The 26512-nt window shown below is 44.1% G+C and overlaps 1 protein-coding gene across 3 annotated transcripts in view; it reads left to right on the forward strand.

Annotated features, from left to right (window-relative positions):
- TDRKH (tudor and KH domain containing) overlaps positions 1-26512 on the forward strand; it is a 1796665-nt gene that overhangs the window by 382858 nt on the left and 1387295 nt on the right. The gene's annotated exons all lie outside the window — the stretch shown is intronic.

Genomic DNA, 26512 nt, shown 5'->3' on the forward strand with positions numbered 1-26512 from the left:
ATAGTGTAGGGCATAAAGGTGACAGCTGGACATACCATCCTCAAAACTTCTTCACTGCCACTCTGAACCAGACTCTTGATAATCGGTCTGAACGCCTACGTTCCATTGCTGGTTTCTCTGAGTCATTGCAGTTAAATGCTGCATTAGGGTTCCTTTTTAATCATCTTCTCTTTTGTTGCTTGTGGGGTTTCATGTCATCCAAGAAGGGCAAATGCCAGTATGAGAGACAGAGTCCCCATGATGACAGCCATGGCCAGTGTATGTTTTGCCTTGGCGCCTTGCACAACTATATGTCCTGTTCCACCTTCAGGCTTTTCTACTTAAAACTTTGTATAGTAGACTTTCTTCTTTGGAGCTGTATCTTGAGAATCAGTAACTTAAATTTCTCGCAAAAGATGAGATAGAGGGAACATCCCGCCCCAAGGGACAACTCTGAGGGAAGAGGATGAAGGCCAAGAAGCCTAGACCAGAATCTTTCATTGTTCAGCATCCGCCGGATATTTTTCCCATGGTGAGTGAATGACTGGAGGTTTGTCGGGCTTTGTTGTTGGATTCCTCTGGCAGGGAACCAGCTGTGAGCATACCACGGAGGCTTTGCAAATGTCCATTTTGGATGGTTTGGGGGAACCACGATCGATCATTTCAGAGGGGCCTGGGATGCATGTCAGAGTTTAGTCAGAGAAGTCATCCCTGCCACCATTATTGAATGCTGTTCTAGGTCAGAGCCTTCCAAGTTTTATAAGGCAGACATCCCATTGAACAATAAACAGAAAGCTAAACACATTTCTCCTGCTTCTAAGAATCCACAGAGTGAGTGGCAGACCTTCACTTTAGGTTTGTTTATTGCTTTGATGGCATTGAAACCTCCTTGGTGTTTGTTCCATCTCCCCCTTGGTCTCTTAAAAGACCCAGGGAACAGGATTCCTCTATGGAAGACTTGGATTCTGAAGAGGAATCCCTTGCTTACTCCTCTCATATTTCTCCTCCTTTGGACTATGGGTCAGAGGAAGAAGAATCTACCAGTCTTGATGCTCCATTTGAAGAGATTTCATTTGGGGACACAATCTCCAGGGTGATGGAGTTCTTTAAATGGGATTGTGCTCACGTCTCCGAGATACATAAGAGGTACTGAGTTTGTTGTATGCATTTCCAATGCATCATTCTGAACCAATAGATTCTCAGCCCCCTCCTCACAAGAAATCTTGTTGGTTCTATAGGGTGCCTGAGGATTGTACCTTTTTGTACAAGTGTCCTGCTGCTGACCCCTCAGTGGTGTCTAGTTTCTGGGAAGCCCTCTCGGTTGTTTTATTTGCACAAATGACTGCCCTGTAATAGATAGTAGAACCATGGAAAGGCTAGATAAGAAGGTTTACACCTCTGCTACCTTGGCTTTTTAGGGCTGCTAATTAGCAGACCCATATATCCATGTATGTGTTGGCTTTCCTGTCCTAGGCTTGTAAGGTTTATGTCTGATCTTCCAGACTCTGAGGGTAAAAATTCTGCTCTTTCCATCTTGGGCACGTCCAACCAGGTGGCTCATCATTCCATCAACTGTAGTTTTTCCAGGGCTGCTGCTTTTTGTTAGTTATGAGGAGGTATTCTTGGCTTTGACTTCAACCTTTGCCTGATGTCAAGGCTAAGTTAATGCATGCCCCTCTTGAAAATAAACACTAGTTTGGTGAAGCTACTGCTAATTTGTTTAAGTCCATTCAGGATAAGGGAAATATTTTACAGGAACTCAAACACGTTTGTTTCTCCTGTTCTTAAATTTCAAAGAAACTGCCCCAGTAAGCCAGCTTTTGTTCGCAGACAATCTCGCCCTCCTCCTAAGGGCAAAAAAAAAGGGTGACAAGTGGGCTCGTCCTGCTAAGCCTATTCAGACATCGCCACAGAAGTGTTCCTTTACAGATAAACCAGGTGGTGTCTGACTATCTTGTTCTTCCTAGCCATCCCCCATTCCCGTTTGGCTACAGTTTATTCAAGATTTCTAGGTTCTGTCAATTATTCTCCAGCAGTATTTCATGGTGCAAAAATCCCTTCCCCTGTTATGTCTATTCCTCAGCCTCCGCGGGAACAGCTCTCTTTTCCCAGAGGTGCTTTGGGACCTTTTGATGTAGGGTGCTATTCAGGAGGTGTCTGTGTCCCAAAGGAGGAAGGGGGTTTTACTCTAGAATGTTTCTAGTACCCAGAAAGGAGGGTACTGGAGTGCAATTCTAGACCTCTCATCTAAACATTTTTCTGAAGGTGCCCACTTTTCGGATGTTATTCCTTCAGGCTTTGTTCTCTGTTTTGCTTCTTCAGGCTTATAATGGTGACTGTGGATTTCAAGGATGCTTATCTCCATATTTCAATCCATCCCCTTTTCAGGAAGTTTTTACACTCTGTTTATTTATGGCATTTTCAGTTCTCTGATTTGCCCTTTGTCTTTTCTACTGCCTCAGGGGTATTCAGTAAATGCCTCTCTATTGTAATTGTTTTTTGCAGGATTCAGGGGAACCAAGTATTTTTCTACTTGGAAGACTTTCTGATTCAAGCATCCTCTCCAGAGATCCTGTTGCAAAATCTTCACTTTGCTATTTCTCTTATTCAGAGCCTAGTGTTTAGAATAAACTTCAAAAAGTCTTTTGTCTGACTCCTTCTCTGGACCATGTTTTTCTGGGTTTCAGGATTCATATGGTGCCTTTGCTGGCATCCCTTCCTCCTTCCCAAGGCCTTAACCATCATCTCCTTTCAAACTCTTCCATTACAGACGAGTTTCTGAGAGCTCTGGGTTTCATGGCATCCACCATTCCTATGCTCTGTCTGGCCAAACGTCACACGAGGAAGTTTCAGTGGTTCCTGAAGTCAGTGTGGCTTCAACATGCTCATCCCCTAGAGGTGTTTGCAGACAACACTGTAGTGGTGTGGTATGTAAACAAATGGGGTGGGACAAGAATTTATTAAGAAGTACCTTTTAGATAATCTCCTAACCCCTATGCAGCATGGCTTTATTACCCCTTCATAGTACATCTACTGGCCTACTGTCCTTTAATCAAGTTGTTGCTGAAGCATGGATAACAATTTACTGGTTTCTTGCCTCTTTCTTGATCTTTCTAAAGCATAAGATACAGTATCACACTCCAGACTTCTCGATAAACTATCACAACTCATCTCCCTCTACTATTAAATAGTTCACTAGCTATTTCACGGATAGACAACAATCAGTCAGATGGCATGTTACCTGCTCCCTTTAACATTCCAAACTGGGGTGCCTCAAGGCCTGATTTTTGGCCCTTTACTGTTCAATATTTTCACAAACCAGTTGCATACTTCCAGTACAGCATCCTCCCTGATACAATATGCAGACGACTCTACCTTTATTTATTTAGACCCCTTGCAGAATTTACATGTAATACATTGGGTATAGTCTATGCACTTAGGTGTTCCTACAACCTTTTTTATATAGGTGAAAGTAAGAGGTCATTTAAGGTTAGCTTGCAGGAGCACATTCGTGACATTAAAAATAATAAAAATGAAAGTCCCATTGCTTCTCGTTTTAATTCTGTACATGGGGGATTCTATTCAGAGTTAAAATGTTGCATTCTTGAAAAAATTAAAGCAACAAATGTGACTTGTTTAAAAAAATAAGTTACTGTCTAAAGAAACTGTTTTTATTTTAAAATATGACACTGACACCTGGTGGACCAATCAGGAATGCAACTGGAAATATTTATTGTAATGAGTTAATTAAGTTTTATTGTGTGTTTAATTTTTTGATTGATGTTCTTATAAAAGGTGTGTTTTTTTCTTATTGATGTTATCTCCTGGAAGGCTGATTGCTGAGGTGCTAGAGTTTTGGTACTTTTATTAAAGAAAGAAAATATTCTCTGGCTGTGTCGTTTTATCTTTCTACCTTTGTGTTTGGTGGTTCTGGACTCTACCTTTATTTCCTGCTCTGACAGTTTCACTAACCTGCTCTATACTACTCAACAATAGCTTCCTATCTGTAGAAAAATGGCTAACCAACGGCCAACTAACTCTAAATACCAAAAAAGCAAAGCTACTACTCATTTTTTTCCAAAAACCCTCTCTAACCTCAAACCAACGTTCATAGGTGTGTACTAGGCTAGTGGCTCTGGAGCCTTTACAAGTCTAGCCCATAGAAGTGCCCTGGCATTGTTCACCATTTCTTCTCTTGACAATGCCATTATATAACCTGACCCACATACTAAACTTCTTGGTGTTACTATCGATGACCAATTAAAATTTAATACCCATATTCAGCAATGTGCTAAAAAGACCAATCAAAAACTGGGCGTACTCTACAGAAAAAAAATACCAAGCCCCTGACTCTAGGTAGAAACTTGCTCAGGCTTTCCTCCTCCCCTCTCTACTTTGTCTCCCCCATCTTTTCACATTTGCAATCTACCCTTTTGGCTAAACTCGGTCAATCATACTATAGTATTGCAGAATTTGCTAGTAACCAACCCTACAAATCTCATCATTACCATGCACTAAAACAAGATCACTGGCTTGACTTCCCCCAGCACCTGCTCTCACTCCCAGCTGCAAATGACCGTTACTCTACTCTTAAAACCCCTTTCCTGTCCTGCTCTATCCTCACTAATATCACATTATGCCCCTCCCAGAACTCTCAGCAGCTCTGACGAGCTCCTTCTGGATACATAAACCAAACAAAAACATTGGTAAACTTCTTTACAGATATAGTATTTCCCATGCATGGAACAACTTCCCTCTTAACATCCAAATCATTTCTAATATAAATCTCTTTAAATATAAACTTAAAACTTTTCTCTTAAATGTCAACATGTCACTTCCATGATCCCACGTAAATCCCGGTCTATATTAGAACATAGACTATTTAACAGTTCGAATCACTAAAGGATGACCTTTAGTGATCGAACTGTTAAAACATTGAATGTTCAGGGAAAAAAAGTTAAAAAAAAATAAACGCTGCACCGCCCGCTACTGAAATATACCAACTCCAAGACCGCACTACATTGAAGTAAAGGGAAATCTCCTCTTATGGAGATTTCCGTTTACTTGTTCGATATTCTTCAGTTTCACTGTTCTCGTGTTGACAATGTCAGATTCGACATTGTCGGCTTTCGAGAATGTAACATAGACTCATAAATCCCACCCTACTACTTCTCACACTTTTAACACCCACCTATTGCAAGTGGTGCATTGTTTCTTTGATTTTACTACCATATGATTATTAAAAGTCTTGATTCCCTGCAAATTATGGCATTATTTTTACTGAGAACATGCTTAGGGTCCTGCAGGAGGCCAGAAAACCCAATACCAGGAAGTCCTCCTTATGCAAATGGAAGAGGTTTTCTGTTTGGTGTCTTTCTCGTAACCAGAATCCACTTTTTGTGGATGTTCCTTTGGTTCTCTCTTATTTGTGTGAATTGTTCAATGCTGGGTTGGCTTATTTTTCTGTTAAGGCCCACTTGGCTATCTCTGCTTGTTTGCCTTTATCTCCTCCTTTAACTTCAGATGTTTCTTAAGGTTTTGTGTGTTTGGATCTCATTATCAGTTCTCTGCCTTACCCTTTGGACTGTCCACTGCAACAAGAGTGTTCAAAGTGTTTAGCTCCAGTTACAGGGTATCCACATTTTTTCCATACTTAGATGATTTGCTTTTCTTTGTAGTGTCGTTTTCAAAGTGTACTGGAACACAGGGTACTGGATGGAAATAATTTTAATAAATGTTTAAGCAGAGGGGTTATCCTAGGGGACTGGTTGAAGGACATCTCCAGGAAGTTTACAACAACTGGGCCCATAAATATAAACCACTGTTAGGTGTGGGGTTTGAACACTGACAGATCTAAAATGAATGGTAGTGGTCAGAAATTTGAGAGCTTGTATACTACAGTATAATTACTTGTCTGGTGACATTAAAAACATTATCAGAAGAAACTGGAATACATTCAAGGTAAACCTACAAATTCTTTGTGTATTGGGCAATGAGCCGGTGTTTATTCATAAAACGGGTTCCAATTTTAAACAGTTGTTGGAATATAAAACTAGGACCAAAGAGGAAGATGGTAAGGGGACTAACCCCTGTGGGCACTGTAGTCAGTGCACATTCATTAACAAGGTGACACATTTGACGTTGGGGAACGTTATGAAAACCAATATTAGGTTTAAACCTGGGAACTTTGCCACTGATATACCTTGCTATATGTGGTAAGTGTGCATGTTATCTGGGCAAGACAGAACAGGCAATGAGGAGTAGAATTTATGAACATGTATACAACATAAATAACAAAAAGGAGTGCAGAGCCCTATATAAACACTCCTTCGTGTGCGAGAGGTTTGATAAATTTGTTTTTAGCATTTTGGATTTTGTTGCTATTGACCAGAAAGGGGGCAACTGGAAGAATGCTTTGATGAAGAAAGAGATGCAGTGGCAATTGAGACCTGCTGCTAACGTTCCCCAGGTCTGAATGAAGTTATTTCTAGATCTCCTGTACTGCAGGAGAAAGCTGAGAAATGTTAGAGACCTAATTTAAAAAAATGTAAATGTTCTGCAAGCATATTTTGCATATATATAGCTTATTTTGTGAATTTTAATGAGTGTATGAGAGTTTTTATTTGTTTATTCCTTTTAAGGAATTTTTTATGTCATTAATAGTAAGTGAAAAGTGGGCAGGTGATTTGTATTGCTAACCAATTGCATGATTTGACAAGATATTTAAACAAGGTCATTGAGTGTAACTATGTAATCTGATGAAGTCTCGGTTTTGTGGAGACGAAAGCGCTTAATACTTGTGTTTTTTATTAAAATTATTTCCATCCAGTACCCTGTTCTGTATATTTTATTGTATTGGCTTTGTTTTATGCTGAGGCTGATTTTCTTCTGGTTATTGGTCTTTTTCAAAGTGACCAGTATCTCACTTTGGTGAAAGGTTTCTTACACAAGTGAGATTCCAAAAGAACATTCAAAAGTCTAACCCCTTTACTGAATGATCACTTATGACATAGGCAGACATATACAATCTGATGTCAGTCTTCATTCATACTTGACTGTTGGGTTCGGTTCCAATCCTTGGAACTAACTTGGCCGTTATGTCAAGCTTGCTCCAGCCAAAAACTCTCGAGCTAAGGCTACCCATACTGCCTCTCTTCCCTTTACCTCATATTTCTTTTGTCACTTAGAAAACCGGACAAATCAGCCGTGCTTTCAACTAGGTGCTATTGTTTTCATTATAGAAAAGCTTTTTGTCTACTGTCTTCTACTAGTTTTGTTCTTTCTTTCTTCTTAAAAATGCTGTTGTACGTTTGTTGTTAATAACTGATATCTAAACCAGTTTGTCTTACCTTTTAGGTAGTCTGACTTACCATAGTTTGTATAGGCCCCTACTTCCTTCTACCTACGGGTAATTCGTAATACCATTGCTGGTATCCTTTGATTTCCCCTCTCCTTTTCTTACCCTTTTTGTGGGTATTCTCAGATACCATTGTTGGTGTATATATATATATATATATATTTATATATATTTATATATATATATATATATATATATATATATATATATATATATACGGGTCTACCTGAGAACGTCGACAGATGAGAAGACCGACAACGAAATCACCGACGCCAGAAGATCGACAAGTCAGAAGACCGACGGATGAAAACACCAACGCAGAGAACACCGAGATGGGGAAAGGATGTGTAAGTATGTGGTAGTGACGGACGTTAGGGTGCGAGTAAGGTAAGTGTGCGATGTTGACGGTCTGTAGGGATAGGGGTGGGTTAAGTGAGTAAGGGTGCAGTAGTGATATTTTTTGGGTTAGGGGCGGGTTGTGAGTTAGGGTTAGGGCGCGGGTTAGGTGAGTGTGCGATAGTGACGGACCTTAGGGTTAGGGTTTCGGTTAGGGTTGTAGATAGTTGTGTATGTAAGGTTTAGTGTTTGTTTGTTAGGATTTTGGTGTGCTTGTGTTGTGTGTGTGGTTTTTGGACAGGGGATTTGTTTTGTTTGTTGGTTGTTATGATGTGTTGAGTGTATGAGGTGTCGTGTTTGTGAACTGTCGATTATGTGGTGTTGGTGATGTCATTGTCGGTGTTATGCACTGTCGATGTTGTCAGGTAGATCCATATATATATATATAGGGTTTACTAAAATGCCCACTCATTGACGCTTTACCTGAGGCAGAAACGTCTAAATCTCCCAGGACAGAGTCTAAGAAGAGAAGCCAGTCTGTACTGTCATCTCCCAAGGCACACAAGTCCAAGTCATCTAAGTCTCAGGTTCCGACCCAGTCATTAGAACCAAAACCTAAACTTCAAAAGACTGTACTGACTCTTTGCTTCGGCACCAAAATCTGCAAAATCCCCCACGGTGCCATCTGTTGTTGAGACTACCCAAACTCCTACTGTGCCGACCTTATGTTCAGTATCAACAACCTCCCCAGCAACAGCAATAATCTCCTCAGATTTGTTGATTTAAAGTTGTTCTGTCTCGCGGTTCATTCTTTACTGATGGGTTCAGAGCCCCCGAGTTGGCCAATTGCAAAGCTCGAGGTCTTCACTTAGCTCCGGCCAAGTCTCTATCCCATGATGCACGTAGAGTTCTCTCCGATCTAGTTTGCCGCTGCAATAGATTGGAGGTTCTGCATTAGCTCAGGCCAGTAAAACTGTTTTAGTTTATATAGTTTAGATGGTTTATAAAGCTCTTACAGCTTTCTAGTGTGTGTTCTGCATTTTAGTCCCTTCCCTTGGTATGATTTAAACATTTTCTAGTTGGCCTCTTGTTTTAGGCCTAGTTTAAAACCTTTTGCTAACTAATTTTATCTGCTCATTTTGTGTGTTTTCAGACAGTTGGTGGTGACAGTAAAGGTTTTTCCTTTCCCTTTAATATTTACACTTGCATTTCTGTGTTTGTGCGTGTGACTTAGCCTGATTTTTATTAAGGTTTTTGGTAGATAATTACTGTTAGGATATTTTTGTGGTGACAGTCATTTTTCTCTCGGACTTTCAATGGCTGACCAAGGTAAGCACCCAAAGTCTGGTTTCAAAAAATGCCCAAAGTGTGGCCAGAAGATGTCAGTAACAGACAGCCATGTAAATTGTGTGTACTGTGTAGGAGCCCTGCATTTGCAGGATAGCTGTGCTATATGTTATTCCTTCTCCTCAAGGGTCCTACAGGAAAGGAAAAGAGAACTTATTGACAGAAGGTTGTTGAAACCATCGTTTCAAGAAGCTTTGAGTGACCAAGATGGATCCAGCAAGTCCTCAAAGTCTTCTAAGACTTCAGACTCAAGAAATCTTCGACTTTGGCTCCACTGCCATCGGAACAGACAGTCTTTTCCTTTCGGAGCCGGTCCCCAGTCTTGGAACCGGTGTCCGAAGCTCCTAAGAGTCTGTTACTACAGTGGGTACCACCTTCGGTGTGCTCTTCTTGGTCCTCTATCAGCCTATCAGATCTGGATGTGGATTGTGTGGTGCAGAAGCTGTTATCAGCACCGGCCTTGGCAAAAATTTTATAGGCTTTGACCCAAATGGCTTCAGAGCTGAAGACCCTTGAACCAGCTCAAACTATTCCTCCACCCAGCCATGCTGGTCCTTCGGAGCCAGAGGAGTCGGACCTGTTGATATTGGAACCCTCTGATCCAACACCTGCTTCAATGTCTTCGGCTCGGTGCCTATCGGGGACTCTAGGAGCCGGCACTTGCTGGTCTGGTTCGGGGAGGATAGTCAGACCGACTTGTCGGTTCTGACTCTGCCTCTCTGGGCATATGCTCGGACGAGCTCGACTCCTACCTCTGGTTTGGAGTCCACTGTCCTGGTGCCCGGGGGTATTGATGGTTTCTTCGGATCCACCGGCTCCCTCGCATTGGAGCAGAGGTGCTTTCAATGCCATGAGGAGAGTTGTGTCTCCTAAGACATCCTCAACCTCTGGTCTGGCTTCCTCCTCCCCTAAAGCGCCTGTGTCTGCTTCTGCCTCACACATCCTCACCAAGGGTAGACACCCAGAGCCTCAGGAAGCCCCATTGGGTGGTCCTTGCTCTCCCGAGGACTCACCAGAAGCTCCCACTGATGAGGTTCCCAGGAAGAGATTGTGTAAGAGGAAACATCTAGACTCAACTCAGGAGTCTCTAACATCAGATACTGACTTAGATGAGTCAGAAGGGTCCCCACGGTCCCCCTCTGAAGATATCTCATTCACTGAGATACTTGAAATCCTTAGGCAGAGGGGTGACTGGCAGTCCAAAAGCCCTACTAAGGATGAGTCGATTCTCCTGAAGGCTTTCGGGTCTCAGCCCTCCACCTCTTGGGTGTATCCACCCTTCAATGAGCTGATGCAGCTAGTCTCACAAAGTGAGTGGGAGTCTCTCGATACTATGGAGCCTGTCCCTAGGAGACCTAATAAATTCATTTCTGCCCCCCTTGACAAATCGTCTTTAACAAAAGATGTTCCAGTTGATGCCATGGTGGTGACGGCAGCCACCAAAAAGGAAATGTCTGAGTCTTCCTCTTCTATCCATTCTTCTAGCAGAGACTCCAGGATCATGGATAGATATGGGAAGCACATATTTAGTTCAGAGATCTTTGCTCTTCATTCGCTCAACTATTTAACCCATTTTACCAGGTTACAAAGAGATCTCCTTAAGGAGCTAGGAGATTCTCTTCAGGGTGCAGTAGCTGCAAGAGCTTCCGACAAAGTTGCAGCCCAGCTTGTTACCCTCAATTCTATAGTAAACTCATCCATGCACCTCATCTCATCTGCAGTTGATGGAAAGAGTAGGATAGCGAGTACAGGAGTTGCTGTTAGGAGCACTTCATGTCATCCTTCGTGAATACTCCCTTTGATGGCTAGTCCCTTTTCGGGCCTAAAGTGAAGGAAACCGTAGCCAGATGTGAACAGGATGGAAAGACTGCTGTGGGGGTCTGTTTTTCCACCCCGACCCTATCCTAAGGGTCAAAGGGGAGGAAAATTTAGTTCTGAAAAGCCCAAGGATCGTTTCAGGACACACGTTGTGAACCCCCCTCCAGAGGCAGAGGAGGGGGCAATAATGGAAGACACTGCCCTCGTGGCAGATGGGGTCCACAACACCAGGGTGACAGAGGTCACTTCTCTGGGAAGCCCTATCAGTGCTCCTGAAAGGAGGCCTGACTGTCCTGCTCTGGAGGCAGTCGGGGGTCGCTTATCTTTGTATCCAGCCGCCTGGCTCAAAATAACAAAAGACAGCCTGGTACAAAGTATCATTTCCAGAGGATACTTCATCCCATTCGCCGCACCCCCTCCACCCATAAGAAAAATCCCGGATGTTCCATGGAACAGGCAACAATAGAGGTCCAAACGTTGCTAATAAAAAGTCATCCAACCAGTCCCACCAGACCAGATAGGATCCAGAACTTACTCAAGATTCTTCTTGGTTCCAAAAAAGATGGGGGGGGGGCTGGAGACCCATATTGGACCTCAGCAGACTGAGCAAATATGGAAAGAAAGAGAAGTTCCGGATGATCACGCTTCAGTCTATACTTCCCTTCTTAGGGAAAGACAATTGGATGTGCTCGATAGCTCTCAAGGATGTGTACTACTACATAAAAATGGCCAGGCCATCCAGGGATCATCTGCGCTTCTGGCTGGGGGCCAATCATTACCAGTTTCGAGCCCTGCCCTTTGGTCTCACTACAGCCTCCAGAGTGTTCACCAAATGCATGGCAGTGGTCACAGCTCACCTGAGGCGTCTAGGATTCCAGGTGTTTCCGTACCTAGACAATTGGCTCTTTACCGCCACCACCAGGCATCAACTCATTCAGGCCAGGGAGTCCTATTTGTCACTCTGCAATCAACTGGGCATTACAATCAACTCAGGAAAATCTGCCTTGTCGCCATCGCAGCATATCGTTTTTATCGGGAAAGAGTTGGACACCACCACACTAAGGCTTCCAATAGAAAGAGTCTTTCTTCTTCATCAACATGTCAGCGTTCTGATATCAAAAGACAGAGCACCAGCATCAGAAGTTCTGAAATTATTAGGCATGATGGCAGCAGCAATTTTGGCCATACCACTAGCTCGTATGCACATTACGGATACTACAGTGTCTGTTAATTCAATGGTCTTACCAAGAGCTTCCCATGTCTCACACTATAATGATCACACATTCCTGCAAAAAGCATCTTCAATGGTGGTTGACCTCGCTTCATGTCACGATAGGGCGCCCTTTTGTGCTACTCCCTCCAGTGGCCACAGTGACCACGGATGCTTCCCTGATAAGGTGGGGGGAGGCATTTTCAGGGAAAGACTGCCCAAGGCACATGGACTGATCAAGAGACGCATCTGTATGTCAGTGTCCTGGAGATGAGAGCAGTACTTTTGGCATTGCAGTACTTTCAGGACTCTTCTTCTAGGTATGATTGCGATTCAGATGGACAACATGTCGGTGGTCTGGTATTTAAACAAACAAGGAGGAACCAGGTCCTACCCCCTTTGTCGCGAGGCTCTCAGAGTATGGCAGTGGGCTGTTTCCACCCAGCGCTTTGTTGACAATGCACATCCCGGGGAAATCCAAAGTGATAGCAGACAAGCTGAGCAGGGCAATCTTGTTGCCCCACAAGTGGTCCCTCAAGAAAGAAATAGTGGACAGGATATTCCACAGATGGGGCCAGCCTTGCTGTGACCTCTATTCCAGTCACATGAACACGAAATGCAGAAGCTACTTTGCCCTGATTCCCTCTCCGGGAGAAGCCCCAAGGGACGCACTCATACACGATTGCCCTCCGGGTCTCCTCTATGCATTTCTATGCATTTCCACCTATCCCGTTGATACCCAAGGTTCTACAGAAAGCAAAAACCCTGGGAAGGACCATCATTCTCATAGCCCTCATCTAATTTGGTTCCCCTGCCTTTGACTTCATCTTTTGGAGGACCCTTGGATTCTGGACCCAGTTCCATACCTTCTGACGCACTTGGGGGAACTTCATCCCTCGGTGCAGTCCCTGAAGCTGACTGCTTGGCTGCTCCAATTCCCATCATAGCCAGGTTCCATATCCTCTCCAAGGAGACAAAACAGATCCTTTTATCCTCTCATAAATCTTCTACTAGGAAGCTATATCTTGGCAAATGTAAAAAGATTTCTTTGTGGGCCTCTGAAAACAGTATTGATCCTTACCAAGCCCCTATGGCCTCCATTTTAGAGTTCTTGACTCTGATTTTTAACAAAGGAGCTGCAGCAGCAACAGTTCATGTTCAACTGGCTGCTATTTCTAATTTTCATCTTGGATTTGAAATATTGAATATTATGTCTCTCAAGTTATCCAAAGCCCTTCTCAAAGGGACCTTTCATATTAGACCACATGTGAAATCTCCCTGTTCTCCATGGAATCTAAATTTTATGCTTTCCCGCATAATTCGTCCGCCATTTGAACCAGCTTCCTCTTGTGACCTCAAATTTTTGTCATGGAAAGCCATCTTTTTGGTAGCTGTTACTTCTGCTCGCAGAGTGTCAGAGCTTCAGGCTTTATCCATCAAGCCTCCTTATTTGATATTCCATGCTGGCAGAGTCTCACTTATAACAAACCCCTCATTCTTGCCCAAAGTTTGTACTGAAACCAATCTCAACCAAATTATTGATTTGCCTGTCTTCTTCCCCAGCCATTCAAACAACTTAGAGTATATGCTCACAAACTTGATGTTCACAGATAGCTCAGATTTTATTTGGATAGAACAAAAGATTTCAGAATATCAGACCAGCTTTTTGTTTCATTTTTCAGACTCCAGGAAGGGTAGACCAGTGGCACAAACAACACTGTCTAAATGGTCATCTGACTGTATCACCGTTGCATATTCAGCTGCCAATATGCCTTTGCGCCATAAAATTAAAGCTCACTCAACCAGAGCAGTTTCTACATCATCTGCTTTTTCTGCCAGGCTTCCTTTTGATAACATTTGCGCAGCAGCCACTTGGTCAAAACCTCATACCTTTATCACTCATTACAAAGTTGCTAAGGCCTCCAGGGACAGGGCCTCCTTTGGATCCACGGTCCTGAGAAATATACTCCCGTGAACCACCCGAGATTGATGGTGCTTGGGACGCTACCCATCAGTAAAGATTGAACAACGAGATAGAACAACTTCACATAAAGAAGTTATGTATTTACCATAACGTTCCATGTGAGTTGTTCATCTCGCCTTCATTCTTACGTCCCTATTCCCCCTACCCCGTCGTGGTTTGTTAGATGACCCAGATGCTGGATCCATCCTGGTTGTTCAATCCTTCTGTACCTTTTTTGGGAATGAAAGAATGACATATGCTATTATTATACCCAGCAAACAAGATCTGAGGTAACTCTAGGTGCATCATGGGATAGGGACTTGGCCTCGAGCTATTTGAAGACCTCGAGCTTTGCAATTGGCCGACTAGAAGCCGAGGGATCGACTCCGAACCCATCAGTAAAGAATGAAGGCGAGATGAGCAACTCACATGGAACATTATGGTAAGTACATAACTTCTTTATTCTGTCTTCCTCAGCTAAGCAAGTACCAATTCAGCAAAGCACGGTGCCGAAGGTTGAAGTACTAAGTACCCCCAGGACTAGACACTTCCCATCTATAGACCCCATTTTGGATCAGCAATTAAACCCATTTGTAGAGAGACCTGAACTATGTTAGGGGTTGTCCATCCGCTCCTGCAGAAGTCTTTCAGAACTGGACATAGATTGGTGGATCATCTTTTGGCAGAGGTCTTCCAGCGCCCCCTCGCACCTCCCTTCCTCCCAGAGCTGAGGTTTACTGTCCAGGGACTCCCACTTATCTTCCTCCTTCAACCTCTCCACAGGTCTTGGAGCCCACGACTATGACATTCCCGGTGACAACTACTACTGTGCTGATGGTGGATCTCACCTTGGCACCGGAGCCGACTTTGTGATCTCCAGCTCATTTGGTGCTGTGCACACATGGGACAGTGATTTCGCTGCCGCTCCGGGATTCCTAGTTCGGCTCCGATTTTTTTCTATGGTGTCGTTTATGGTTCCTGGTGCTCTGGCAGTTACAAATCCTCTCTCGGTTCCTACTCTGGAGGGGGGAGGCTGCTTTTAGGGGGTGTGACCCCGGTTCCATGGTCTTTCGTGGTCCCGAACTTCCATCTTTCTTCAGGTGGGCCTGCCTTCCAGATTATGGAGAGAGCCCTAGCCTCAACAGGCCAACAGTTGGCACCATCCCTGTCGGAGTGTCACATCTATGTATCCTCTGGTTCGCAGCTGTCACAATCTGCTACCTTGGAACAGCGGGCACAAGAACAAGATACCCTGTTGCAGGCTCCCTGTCATAAGAGTCCTCCTCAGACCTTCCCCGTGAGGAGCCACCCCGTAAGACATCATGCAAGAGAAAGCACCTTAATTCTTCTGAAGAATCGCTCAATGAGGATACCGATTTTGATGAAGGGTCCCCACGATCACCCCCTGAAGATGTCTCCTTTGGAAACATCCTAGAAATTCTGAAAAAGATTGCTGGATTGGAAGTCCTCAAACCCATCCTCCGAGGAACCTGTCTTCTTGCAAGCTTTTTGTGCCCAGCCATCTACTTCTTGGGTGACCCCCCCCGCAGAGGAACTAATCAAGCTCATCGTGCAGCATGCATTAAAGGCTCCTGACACAGTAGAGCCAAACCCATGAAGTCCTGACAAAGTTCTGTCACCTCCAGAAGATCAGCTCCACTGGTCGAGAGGTCTAGCAGTGGATGCAGCAATAAAAAAGGAACTCACCAAAGAGGTCAACTGTCCATACTCCAAACAGAGAGTCTTGGATGATGGACAGATTTGGGAAGCTGGTCTTTGCTTCATCAACCTTCGCTATTCGGTCTTTGACCTTTTTGGCACACTTTACCCAACTCCAAAGGGGTCTGATAACTGAGCTCTGAGACCTTAGCAGGACCAGTGTTTGATGAGGGCCTGTGTAAGGTTGCCTCTCAGCTTGCCTCCCTAGAGTCAATTTCCAACTCGTCTATGTGGCTTATTGCACATAAAGCCAAAGAGATGTCCAGGGCAATCTGTACAGACGTTGCCATTAGGCGCCACGCTTGGATGAGCTTGTGTGATTTGTGGACCCCTTTAAGTCTTCCTTTGTCAATGCTCCAGTGGACGCTACTTCATTTGGCTGAAAAGTCAGAGACACATTAGCTAGGTGTGAGAAGGACGGAAAAACCCTTTCTGTTGTGGGCATGCATTTTTTTACTCCTCAGCGACCTTACTCCAGGAATCGTAGGGGTGGAAATATGTGGTTCAGGAAGACCCAAGGGCCTTTTCGGTACACATGTGGCGAGTATTCCCTCCTGGGGTAGAGGGGAGGGAACTCTTCAGGAAGATGTCTCTCCTGTGGATTCCTTCTCTGGACAACCCTGCTAGCGTTCCTGAGTGGCGGCCTTATAGCTTACCTCTGGAAACAGTCAGGAGAAGATTTTCTCTGCACCAATCAGCCTGGCTTGCAGTAACATCGAAGCCCTCGATGCAGACAATAATTACCATAGGTTACCACATTCCCTTCATTCTTTGCCCCAAACTACAAAAACGAGTTCCTGACATTCCACCTAGTCAGAGGGATATACCAGCACTAGAAATTCAAAAGCTGCTTTTAAAAAGTGTCATCCAAACAGTCCCACCAGACCAGACAGGATCTGGGTATTACTCAAGATTTTTTTTAGTGCCAAAAAAGACAGGGGACTTGGAGACCAATCTTAGACCTCATTATTTTAAACAAGCTTGTACGAGAAACTTCCAGATGGCCACGGTTCTGTCTATCCTTCCTTCCTTTTCTGGAGAAAGACCATTGGATGTGCTCTATAGATCTTCAGAAGATTTCTCTACTTCTGACTAGGAGCCAGTCATTACCAATTTCAAGCAATGCTCTTTGGTCTCACCACAGACCCCAGGGTGTTCACCAAATGCATGGCAGTTGTAGCAGCTCACTTATGGCTACAGGGATTCCAGGTGTTTCCATATTTAGACAACTGACTCCTCACTGCCTCCACCAGGCATCTGCTGCTTTGCACCTTGGACTATGTTCCTTAGGTATTTCAGTACACAGAGAAGAATCTCAACCATCTCCCACACAGGACATGGAATTCATCAGAGCGAAGCTAATCATGAAATCTTGCATGGCTTCCCTGTCGCATCACAGACTGTTACAGTTAAGATGCCAACTACAAGTGATACTCTCTCAAGACAAGGTTCCGCCTCACCGAGTCTTGCAACTTCTTGGGTCCATGGCAGCAACAATCACTTTAGTTCCCCTGGTGAGGTACCACATGAGGCTACTTCATTGGCTTCTTGTGTCACAATGGTCACTGTTAACTCACACAGTGTCTCATCCGGTCCTCATAATAGACTGCTGCAGACAGGATTTACTTTGGTAGATGAAGCTAGAAGAGAACTTACGGAGTCGCCCCTTATGCCCATCTCAGCCCAAGACAATAGTGACCATGGATGCTGCTTCCCTGATAGGGTGGGGGGAGCATTTTCAGGGAAGGATAGTCCAAGGTACTTTGTCCCCTTAAGAGGCCAATTTGCATATCACTTTCCTGGAACTGAGGGCAGTGCTTTCAGCGTTGCAGGCATTCCAGTCTGCCCTTCTTTCAGGGACAATTGCAGTCCAGTCAGACAACATGTCAGTGGTCTGGTACATCAACAAACAGGGGGGAGCCAGGTCCTCTCCTCTGTCTGGAAGCCGTAAGAGTTTGGCAATAGGCAGTTGCCTCCAACCACTTTCTCATAGCAATGCATATCTCTGGGATCTCCAATGTAATTGCGACAAGCTGAGCAGATGTATTCTCATGCTTCACGAGTGGGGTCTCAATCATGATGTAGTGATGAAGATCTTTTGTCAATGGGGTCAGCCTTGCTGGGACCAGTTCGCTTCTCCCATAAACCACAAATGCAGCAAATGGTTTGCCCTTGTGCCCCTGGGGGGGGGGGGGAGTCCCCAAGATGCTCTTCTCCATGATTGGCCCCCAGGACTTTACCTTCCCTCCAATCCTTCTAATTCCCCAATTTCTGAGGAAAGCACAATGGTTGATAAGCAAAGTGATTCTCATTTCATCTCACTGGCCCTGTCAATTCTGGTTCCCCTTTCTCTGGCCTCACCTAGTTCACTGCCCGTGGACTCTGGATCCGATTCCAGATCTGTTATTCTTGGGGCTTGATTCATCCCAACCTACAAAATCTCAAGCTGACTGCTTGGTTTCTCCACTTCCAGTAATTGCCAAGTGAAATATTTTGTCCTCCTCAGTACAAAAGATACTTCTGGCTTCTCATAAACTGTCCACCAGAAAACTTTACCTTAGCAAATGGAAAAGATTTGTTTTTTGGTCTGATACAAAGGGTATTGATCCTTTCTTGGATCCATTCGATAAGATCTTGGATTACTTAGCCACATTATTTCAGTTTGGAGCCTCAATTTCTACCAGTTTCCATAATGGATTTGAGAATTCTTTAATGTCTCAGTCTTTGTAAAACAGTTCTTAAGGGCACTTTACATTTGAAACAGCTTTTCAAAGATCCCATAGCACCTTGCGACTTAACGTTGGTCTTGCAATGTTTGGTTCTTCAGCCCTTTGAGCCAGCAGCCACTTGTGACCTCAAGTTTTTATCTTAGCTACCAGGAAAAAGGATATTCTATCACCTCCACCAGGAGAATTTCAGAGCTACAGGCTTTGTATGTAAAGTATCCTTATATCATTTTTCACAGAGAGAGAGTGTCACTTAGAATTAATCCTTCCTTTCTGCCTAAAGTGATGTCAGGCTCCAATATCAGTCAGACTATAGATTTACCAGTCTTCTTTCCAAATTTCTCAAACAAGGGAGAATGTTGCTTGGATTTGTTTCACGTTCACATACAATTGCATTTCTATTTGGACAGAACAAAATCATTTAGGAAATTGGACCAATTGTTTCTCTTTTTTTGGTACTAGACTGGACAAGCCAGTTTCAAAAGTTACCCTGTTAAAAAGGTTGCAAGACTGCATTACATTTGTTTATGGTCAAAGTAAACTAAACTTTCTAACAAAAGTTAGAGCTCATTCTACCAGATCGATTTCCACTTAGGTAGTTTTTTCATTCCAGAGCTTTGATGGATGATATATGCGCAGCTGCAACTTGGACTACCCCTCATGCCTTTATCACTCATTACAAATTGGATATGGTCTCTAGGGGAAGAGCATCCTTTGGCTCTATGGTGCTCAGGAATATTCTTCCTTAGGGCCTCCCAGGATCTGAAGAAGCTGGGAACTCTGTCCCAGCAGTCAAGTGTGAATGAAGATTGACAACATCAGATAAAGAAGTTATGTCTTATTAACGTTCCATCTGTATTGTCGACTTTCATTCATTCTCACCATAACCAAACTATTCCAGGCAGGGTCAAGCTCCACTCTACCAGGTCCTTGGTTTCATGTATGGCTTTTTAAAAGGGTTTGTTTCTAGAAGTGTTCTGGAATTGTTACTTGGTCATCTGTGCATACTTTTAAATATTGTATATAAATTATAAATTTGATTTTTCCTTTTAGTCCAGGTCAGTCTTTGCTATGACCATTCTCTAGGGGCTTAGCTAAGGTAATCTACCCATATAGCTAAGGCTACTGTAGCAGTGATCAGTTTGATGTGCATAGTAAAGATGTGTAAGTTATACTTACTTTAGCAGAAGATGTTTGAATGATCACTGCTGCAGTAGCCACTCCCATCTTGCATCCCCCGTTTTTTTGGTGTATTTTTTATGCCAGGGTGTGAACATTTATTTATTTTTTGACGTTCTTTGTGTTTCACTGTTTCAGACCTTACTTGTGGGATTTCCTGCCGTGAATGCCCTTGGCCAGTCCGACTACCAAAGAATACTCTCTCCCCTCCCAGGCTGGTGGCTGCCCTGACCAAAGGCAGTATGCTCGGGTATAAAGAGAGCCAGCCTGCCTCATGATATTAGTCTCTTCTTGCCATTGGAGCCTGAAGCAGTGTTCAAGTGCATCGGTCAGTCCGCACACCCTGTTGGAGAAATCCTTTCTTTTCATTTAACTCATGTCAGATAAAGTAAGTAATTGTCTCTGCTGTGGTAAGCAAATCTCGCACAGAGACTTTCACACCCTTTGATTTACCTGTTTATGCCCAGACCATGACGTCCCTAGTTGCATTTTTGTGCTTTTTTTTTTTTTTTTTTTTTTTTTTTAACACTAGGACTGTAAGGAGTTTTTAGTGAGATTACTTAGTCAAGAATCTTCTCACTCCCATCTGATGGCATTCGATGGACATCCCGATTTTTGAGCAAACTCAGTGTAAAAAAGTTAAAGAAAAGAAACAAAAACTTAGGTCTTTGGATGACTATTCACCAACTGCCTCTCCCTATAGGCTTATGATTGTTGAAGAAGGTGAGGTGCATTCATAGCTCCCCTTCGGTGTCTGTAACTAAGATGCAGGCCTCTGTCGAGACCCATTCGAAATTCAGCATGCCTCTGGTCCCATCTTCTTCCTTGCAAGCTCTTGCATATGGTTCCTGTGTCAAATCTGGGGCCATTGAGCAGGCCTTGTCTTCCGAGGAGTATTTCTCTACCATTGATGCCCAAACAAGGCCTCTGTCTATACTGGTGCATTCTCACCACTCGAGAGACACTCCTAGGCCCAAGGCTAAAGCCACCCAAAAGAAAGGTACTGTGACAGGGCCGTCGACTAAGCCTACTGGCTCTCTTTTACAGGGATCCCAACAGGACTTGATAAGACTAGCCAAGGATCTGATTTCTATTGTTTGGTCAATACAAGGCCACAGGGGGTGCCCCACCAGGGAAAAGGAAAAGGGATGCTCCTTCTGAAGTTGACCCAGATCCTTTTCAATCAGAGAAAGATTCAGACCTAGGGGGAGTCTGGGTCTGATGAAGGCCCCTCCTGTGTATCCTATGACGATTCTAATTCAGAGGAGAAGCTACCCTCTGCCTCCCCACACCCCCAAGGGGGTTTGGAGGGACCCTGCATGCTTTGAGACAGCATTTTCAGTTGGAGGCACAGGATTATCCCTAGTCCAAGAAGAGAGTTAGAGTTCCTGGATTTACCTGAACACAAACCACTGGCTATTCCACCAGTTTTGGAGGTGGTGGAAGATGTTTTACAGGATTCCTCCTTGAATCCTGATTCCCTTCCTCCTGCCCCGCGTAAACCAGGCAGGTTTTATCAAGCACTAAACTCCCACAAATACCTTTTTAAAAATCCTGCTACTGACCCTGAAGTAGCCACCCTGAGGCCCATAGGGGATATAGACCATTCATCCAGGAACCCTTTACCTGCAGATAGAGAGTAGGGCCCTTGATATGTTTGGGAAAAAGATATGTATATCTGTCACCCTTACTGTGAGGACCCTCAACTGTCAGTTTCCCCTGACCAAGGCTGCACATGAGGAAGCTTCAATGGTACCTCAAAAATGTATGGTGCCAGAGCTCTCCCTCCCTAGAGATCAGCATACAACTGATCCCATGTCTAAAACAGGAGTTTGCATAGTGGGGTACAGGCTTATACCCAGATTCAGGGCCTTCCCTTCAGTTTCACTCTAGAGGTCCAAATCCTCACCACTGATGCCTCAGAGACAGCCTGGGGGGACTCACTTTCAACACCTCCAGTCATAGGGGAAGTAGGAGGTTCAGTTCAAGGACAGACGCATCAGCTGGAAAGAGCTTATGGCAGTACAAAAAGGCCCTGATAACCTTCAAAGAAAAACGGGAAGCAGGAGTCCTGTTAGTAAAAACAGATAGTACCACAGTCATGTGGTACATAAGCTGGGAGGTGCACACTCTTATCTCCTGTGCTGCCTAGCGATGCAAATCTGGAAAACTGCACACTCTCTCTCTGGGCTTACACGTCATGGCAAAATACCTTCCTGTGGTTCAAATTGCTCTAGCAGACCATATCGGCAGAAGCTTGATAAACCCCCATGAATGGCATCTGCATCGTAAAATTTTTCTCAGCATAACTCAGAGATGGGAGTCCCACAGGTAGACCTCTTTGCCAACAAGGACAATACTCGCCTGAAAAAAATGTTTTGCCAGGATCAAACAGAAATCTGCCTGGAAAGCAGATGCGTTGGCCTTCCTGTCGATTAATCTCTTCATTTATGTATCCCCCCCTTACTCCTTCTGTCTCAAGTACTTCTAAAGATAAGGACGTGTGTCCAAGGGCAATACTGGTAGCACATCTGGCCCAGGTAGCATTGGTATCCTCTCCTCCTCAAGCTCACCAATCAGAGCACATGGCTGTTGCCTCAGAGGGTAGACGACCTCACCCAAAACAAAGAGGATTGTGCACCCCAACCTTTAGACTCAGTCTTTCAGCTTGGATAATTCCGCAGCACCCAACTGCAACATTACTCTAAGTAAGCAGGTGCAGGACATTCTTAGTCCAGAAGAACTAGCACTAGAAAGTCATACTCTGCCATATGGTAAAGATTTTGCATTTGGTGCCAGAAGCACCCCCTCGATCCCAATTCAGTACACATTGCTGCCATACTAGAATACCTGGCCAGTCTGGTGGATAAAGGCCTTTCCTATTCTTCCATTAAAATTCATGTATCTGGCATTTCAGCCCACATTCCTACTCTTCCTCTAGTCTTTTCCTGTACCCTGTTAAGACAGTTTCTTAGGGGAGTCATTCATATAAGACCTCCCAGAAGGAAACTCACTCTTCTATGGGACCTCAATTTTGTCCTAGAAAAACAGACTTTGCCCCCTTTCAAACCTGCAGCCAGTACTCCTCTCAAGGTTCTTACTTGGAAAACAGCTCTGCTGCTGGCTGTGACCTCAGCCAGAAGGGTGTATGAGTCAGCCATCATAACAGTAGAACCATTTATTATCTTTCAGCAAGACAGGGTTTCCCTCAAAACTAATCCTTCTTTAGTGCCCAAGGTGGTCACAGATACTTCTCTAAACCAAGCATTCATCTGCCTGCATTCTTCCCCAACCCTCAAAACAAAGGGGAAAGAATACTTAATTCCTTGGATGTGCAAAGGCAGCTTCCCTTTTATCTGGACAGAACAAAAGCCTTGAGAAAATCTGATCAGCTGTTTATTACCTTTGCCCCTGGCTATGAGGGGGAAGCCAGCTTCCCACAAGTCAGGAGTGCAACAGTGAAACATGAAGAACATGTTAAGTGTACACAACTGTACATAAATGTGGATGTTAGAGGGTATTCGGTGTTGCAGTCTTTCTCTCCCTCCTGCCCCCTTAGCCTTCAAGGTAGCCTACTAATAACCAACTAGTCCAGCCAAGTGTCACCACCCTTGGCTACCCTGCTGTTAGAGTCCTCTTCCTTAGTTCCCTGCTGTTCACTTAGGACAACGCCTGGTAGAGGACAAGAAAATACAGATATCATGATGCAGGCTGACTCACTTTATACCCAAGCATACGGACATCAGTCAGGGCATCCACCAGCCTTGGAGGGAAGAGAGACATCTCTGGTAGTTGGGCCAGCTAAAGGCTTTCACGGCAGGAAATCCACCAAGTCCAATAAACACTCTTAAGGATCTGTGGTTATTTTTCTTGTTATAGGCTCACTAAGTTTTTACTACAGTCCTTTCTATTTTGTGCTGCTTAAGTCATTGTGCTAAAAGTTTTTGTGCTCAGGAGTTATCAAAAAATATATCCAGTGTTGTCCATTTTTGTCTGATTCAACCTTTAGGACACTGATCCAACTCGGATCTGGCCTCAACACCTCGAAACCTTGTGATCCAGGACTCTGACTCCTCCCCTACCCATAATTCCCTTACCGTCCTCAAATTACCTCAGTTCTTGTTTGTTGCTTCAAGGGAACAGTCACAGATACTCTGATCTCCACACTAAGGTAATTGTGATTATTGTCACTTTCTCAGAGTTCTTTAATTCTTAACAGTATTTTACTCCAGTTTTAGGGTGACACAGTGGCACAGAGGACAGCTTTGTCACCTAACAGCAAGCGGTTCCCGATTCGATTCTCAGCTGGGGTGACTTCTGTGCGGAGTCTGCATGTCCTCCCTGTATTTGTATGGGTTTCCTCCCACATTCCAATGGCATGCAGTAGGTGGAGTGGACATTCTAAATTGGCTGTAAGTGTGAGTCTACATGCAAGTGTGTGGTGTGGATGAACTACCTCTCCAGAGCTAACCACCTGGTAGTATAAACCTTGGCTTTAGATTGTCACTGTTAAAGTGACACCCTGATCCCATGTGCAAACATGGGGAAAAAGGGTTTGCGGATGGATGGATGTTACCCTGGTTATTTTTAGCTTGTTTTTTTTCCTGCAGTACTGTGCATTTAAAAAAAATTAAAAAAAAAATCTTCAACTTGTATATAGTTAGATGTCTTTATTATAGTATAAATTTTGTTGGTTATCTCCATTATAGTGATACTAGTTTGTGTAGCGTTGTTTGCTGTACTTTTTGCAGTGGTTGTCTAATCCTCAGTATAACATGGCTGATAAATTCTTTACAAAGTGTGCTAAATGTAACCACAAAATTCCCCGTCTGGATCCCCACTTTCCTGCAACTGAATGTGAAGGCTGTGTTTCATTTGGTCGCAAAGCTCTTTAGAGCAGAAGAGACAAATTAATCTTAAAGCATTTCCTTCCCGCTTCTTCAATTAGTATCAATTACTTCTCCTTCGTCTTTCACTCCGAGGGAGAAAAAAAGAAAAGCTTTGAAGCCAAAGGACTTTGTTCTTTGGAAGTAAGCCTCCCGAGAAGGACATTGAGAGATGCAAGAAACAATCCCTGGACCCCACAGCCTCTGCAGGTCTGGTGCTGAAAGTTGCGTAGTCTTAAGATCTGAATCCATTCACCATCTTCACCACAGCTCTTTTCTCTGGATCCAATAAATCCTTGACTCCATTCTCCCATTTTACAACAGCGATCCAAGGCTTCCTCATTTGCTTCTTCCAGATCTTCCTGTTCTTCAAGAAGTCTTACTGAAGCCAACATCAAGAGAATGATGCAACATTTCCTTTGGATGCAAATACAGTTGGGTGTCCCCCCGACAATGTCCTCCAAAGAGCATTTGGATTCATATCTAGAATCCATCACAGAAGACTTTGATTTGAAGGAAGGGGTGGGCTGCCATAGAGCCTTCATTAGAGTTATCCTAGAATTGGTGAAGCAGAGAGGAGGATGGTCCACAGATGTGCGTTCCCCAGAAGAATCTGTTTTTGTAGTTTTTGGAGCTGGCGCTTCTAGTACTTAGCTCCTCTCCTGATGCTGTCATTGACTTGGTAATGCTGTGGATTTGGAAGGAGCCTGATACAGTAGAGCCAATACTTTAGTCAGATACAATTTAGCTACACCAAAAGATGGAGCTTTTTGGAGTAAGGATCCCCCTGTAGATGGCATGGTCGTAGCAGCAGCCACGAAGACGGAACTCTGAAGAGAACTCATTTGTCCATTGAAAAATGGACGTATATTTCAACCTTTCCCTGAGTGAGCTGAGTTACCTTGCTCACATAATTTGACTCCAGAGAGAACTGACCCATGAAGATTAGCAATTCTCTTTCAGGTAACTTGCTAGGGGTATATCGAGAAGACCATGGAATCCAGCTATCTAACTTATCTTCTGTTTCTGTTTTCATGCACCTGCTTTTGAATGCAGCTGATGGGACAGCCAGAGCAGGTGGGGCCAGCATAGAAGTATGACACCATACCAGGATGCGGTTGTATGATTTTGCAGAAGGCTTTACGACATTCGTCAGCACCCTGCTTTGATCGTACTACCTTGTTGGACCGATGGTTAAAGAAATACTTGCTAGAAGCGAGTAGGATGGTAAGACTGTATCAGTCATTGGAATTAACTTCTGTACTCCTCAGAGAAGTTGGTACTAGGTTGTTACTAGGCTATCAGCCCTAGGGCCTATACAAGCCTAGCCATAACAACTCCCTGGCTATTTCTTCCCACACTATTTACTTCCCTGGACCCCTGTCTAGCAGGCCGATTGACGTGATCCCCGGGGTGAATTTCCTTTCTCCCATCCAATCGTCAAGTTTCCTTTTGAAGAGGGCCAAAGAGGCACTCTGCTTGACATGTATGGGCAATCTATTCCAGAGTCTGGGGAGTCTCTGGGTCAGGAACCTATCCCTCCAGCATGTTTTGTTTATTGTGATGACAAGGTTTTAGATCCCTGGAGCGTGTGGCTCTGAGGGATTGGGATTTCTTTAAGTGGAGCATGTCCAACAGCTCTGGGTTTGACATGGCCTTGTATGTTAAGCAGAGATCGCCTCTGAATAGACGATATGTGACAGAGTATAGCTGGAGTTTTTTATGGCGGTCAGCATAGGGCATCTGCTTTAGGCCTGTGATTCTTTTAGTGAGGTATTTCTGCGGCCTTTCCAGTTGTTGCAGATGTCTTGAGAGGTACATACCAAACGGGGAGTTGTATTCTATAATGGGTCTAATGAGGGATGAATACAGTGGGACAATGACCTCCTTTTTTCTGGATGAAAAGCTCTTAGTGATGAGGTGTGCCACATAGAAGGATTTCCTGACTGTTGTGGCGATGTGGTTATCGAAGGTGAGACCACTGTCCACCTG

The sequence above is a fragment of the Protopterus annectens genome, chromosome 8.part0 (genome assembly GCF_019279795.1).
Source record: "Protopterus annectens isolate FY-2018-M chromosome 8.part0, PAN1.0, whole genome shotgun sequence".
NCBI lineage: Eukaryota > Metazoa > Chordata > Ceratodontiformes > Protopteridae > Protopterus > Protopterus annectens.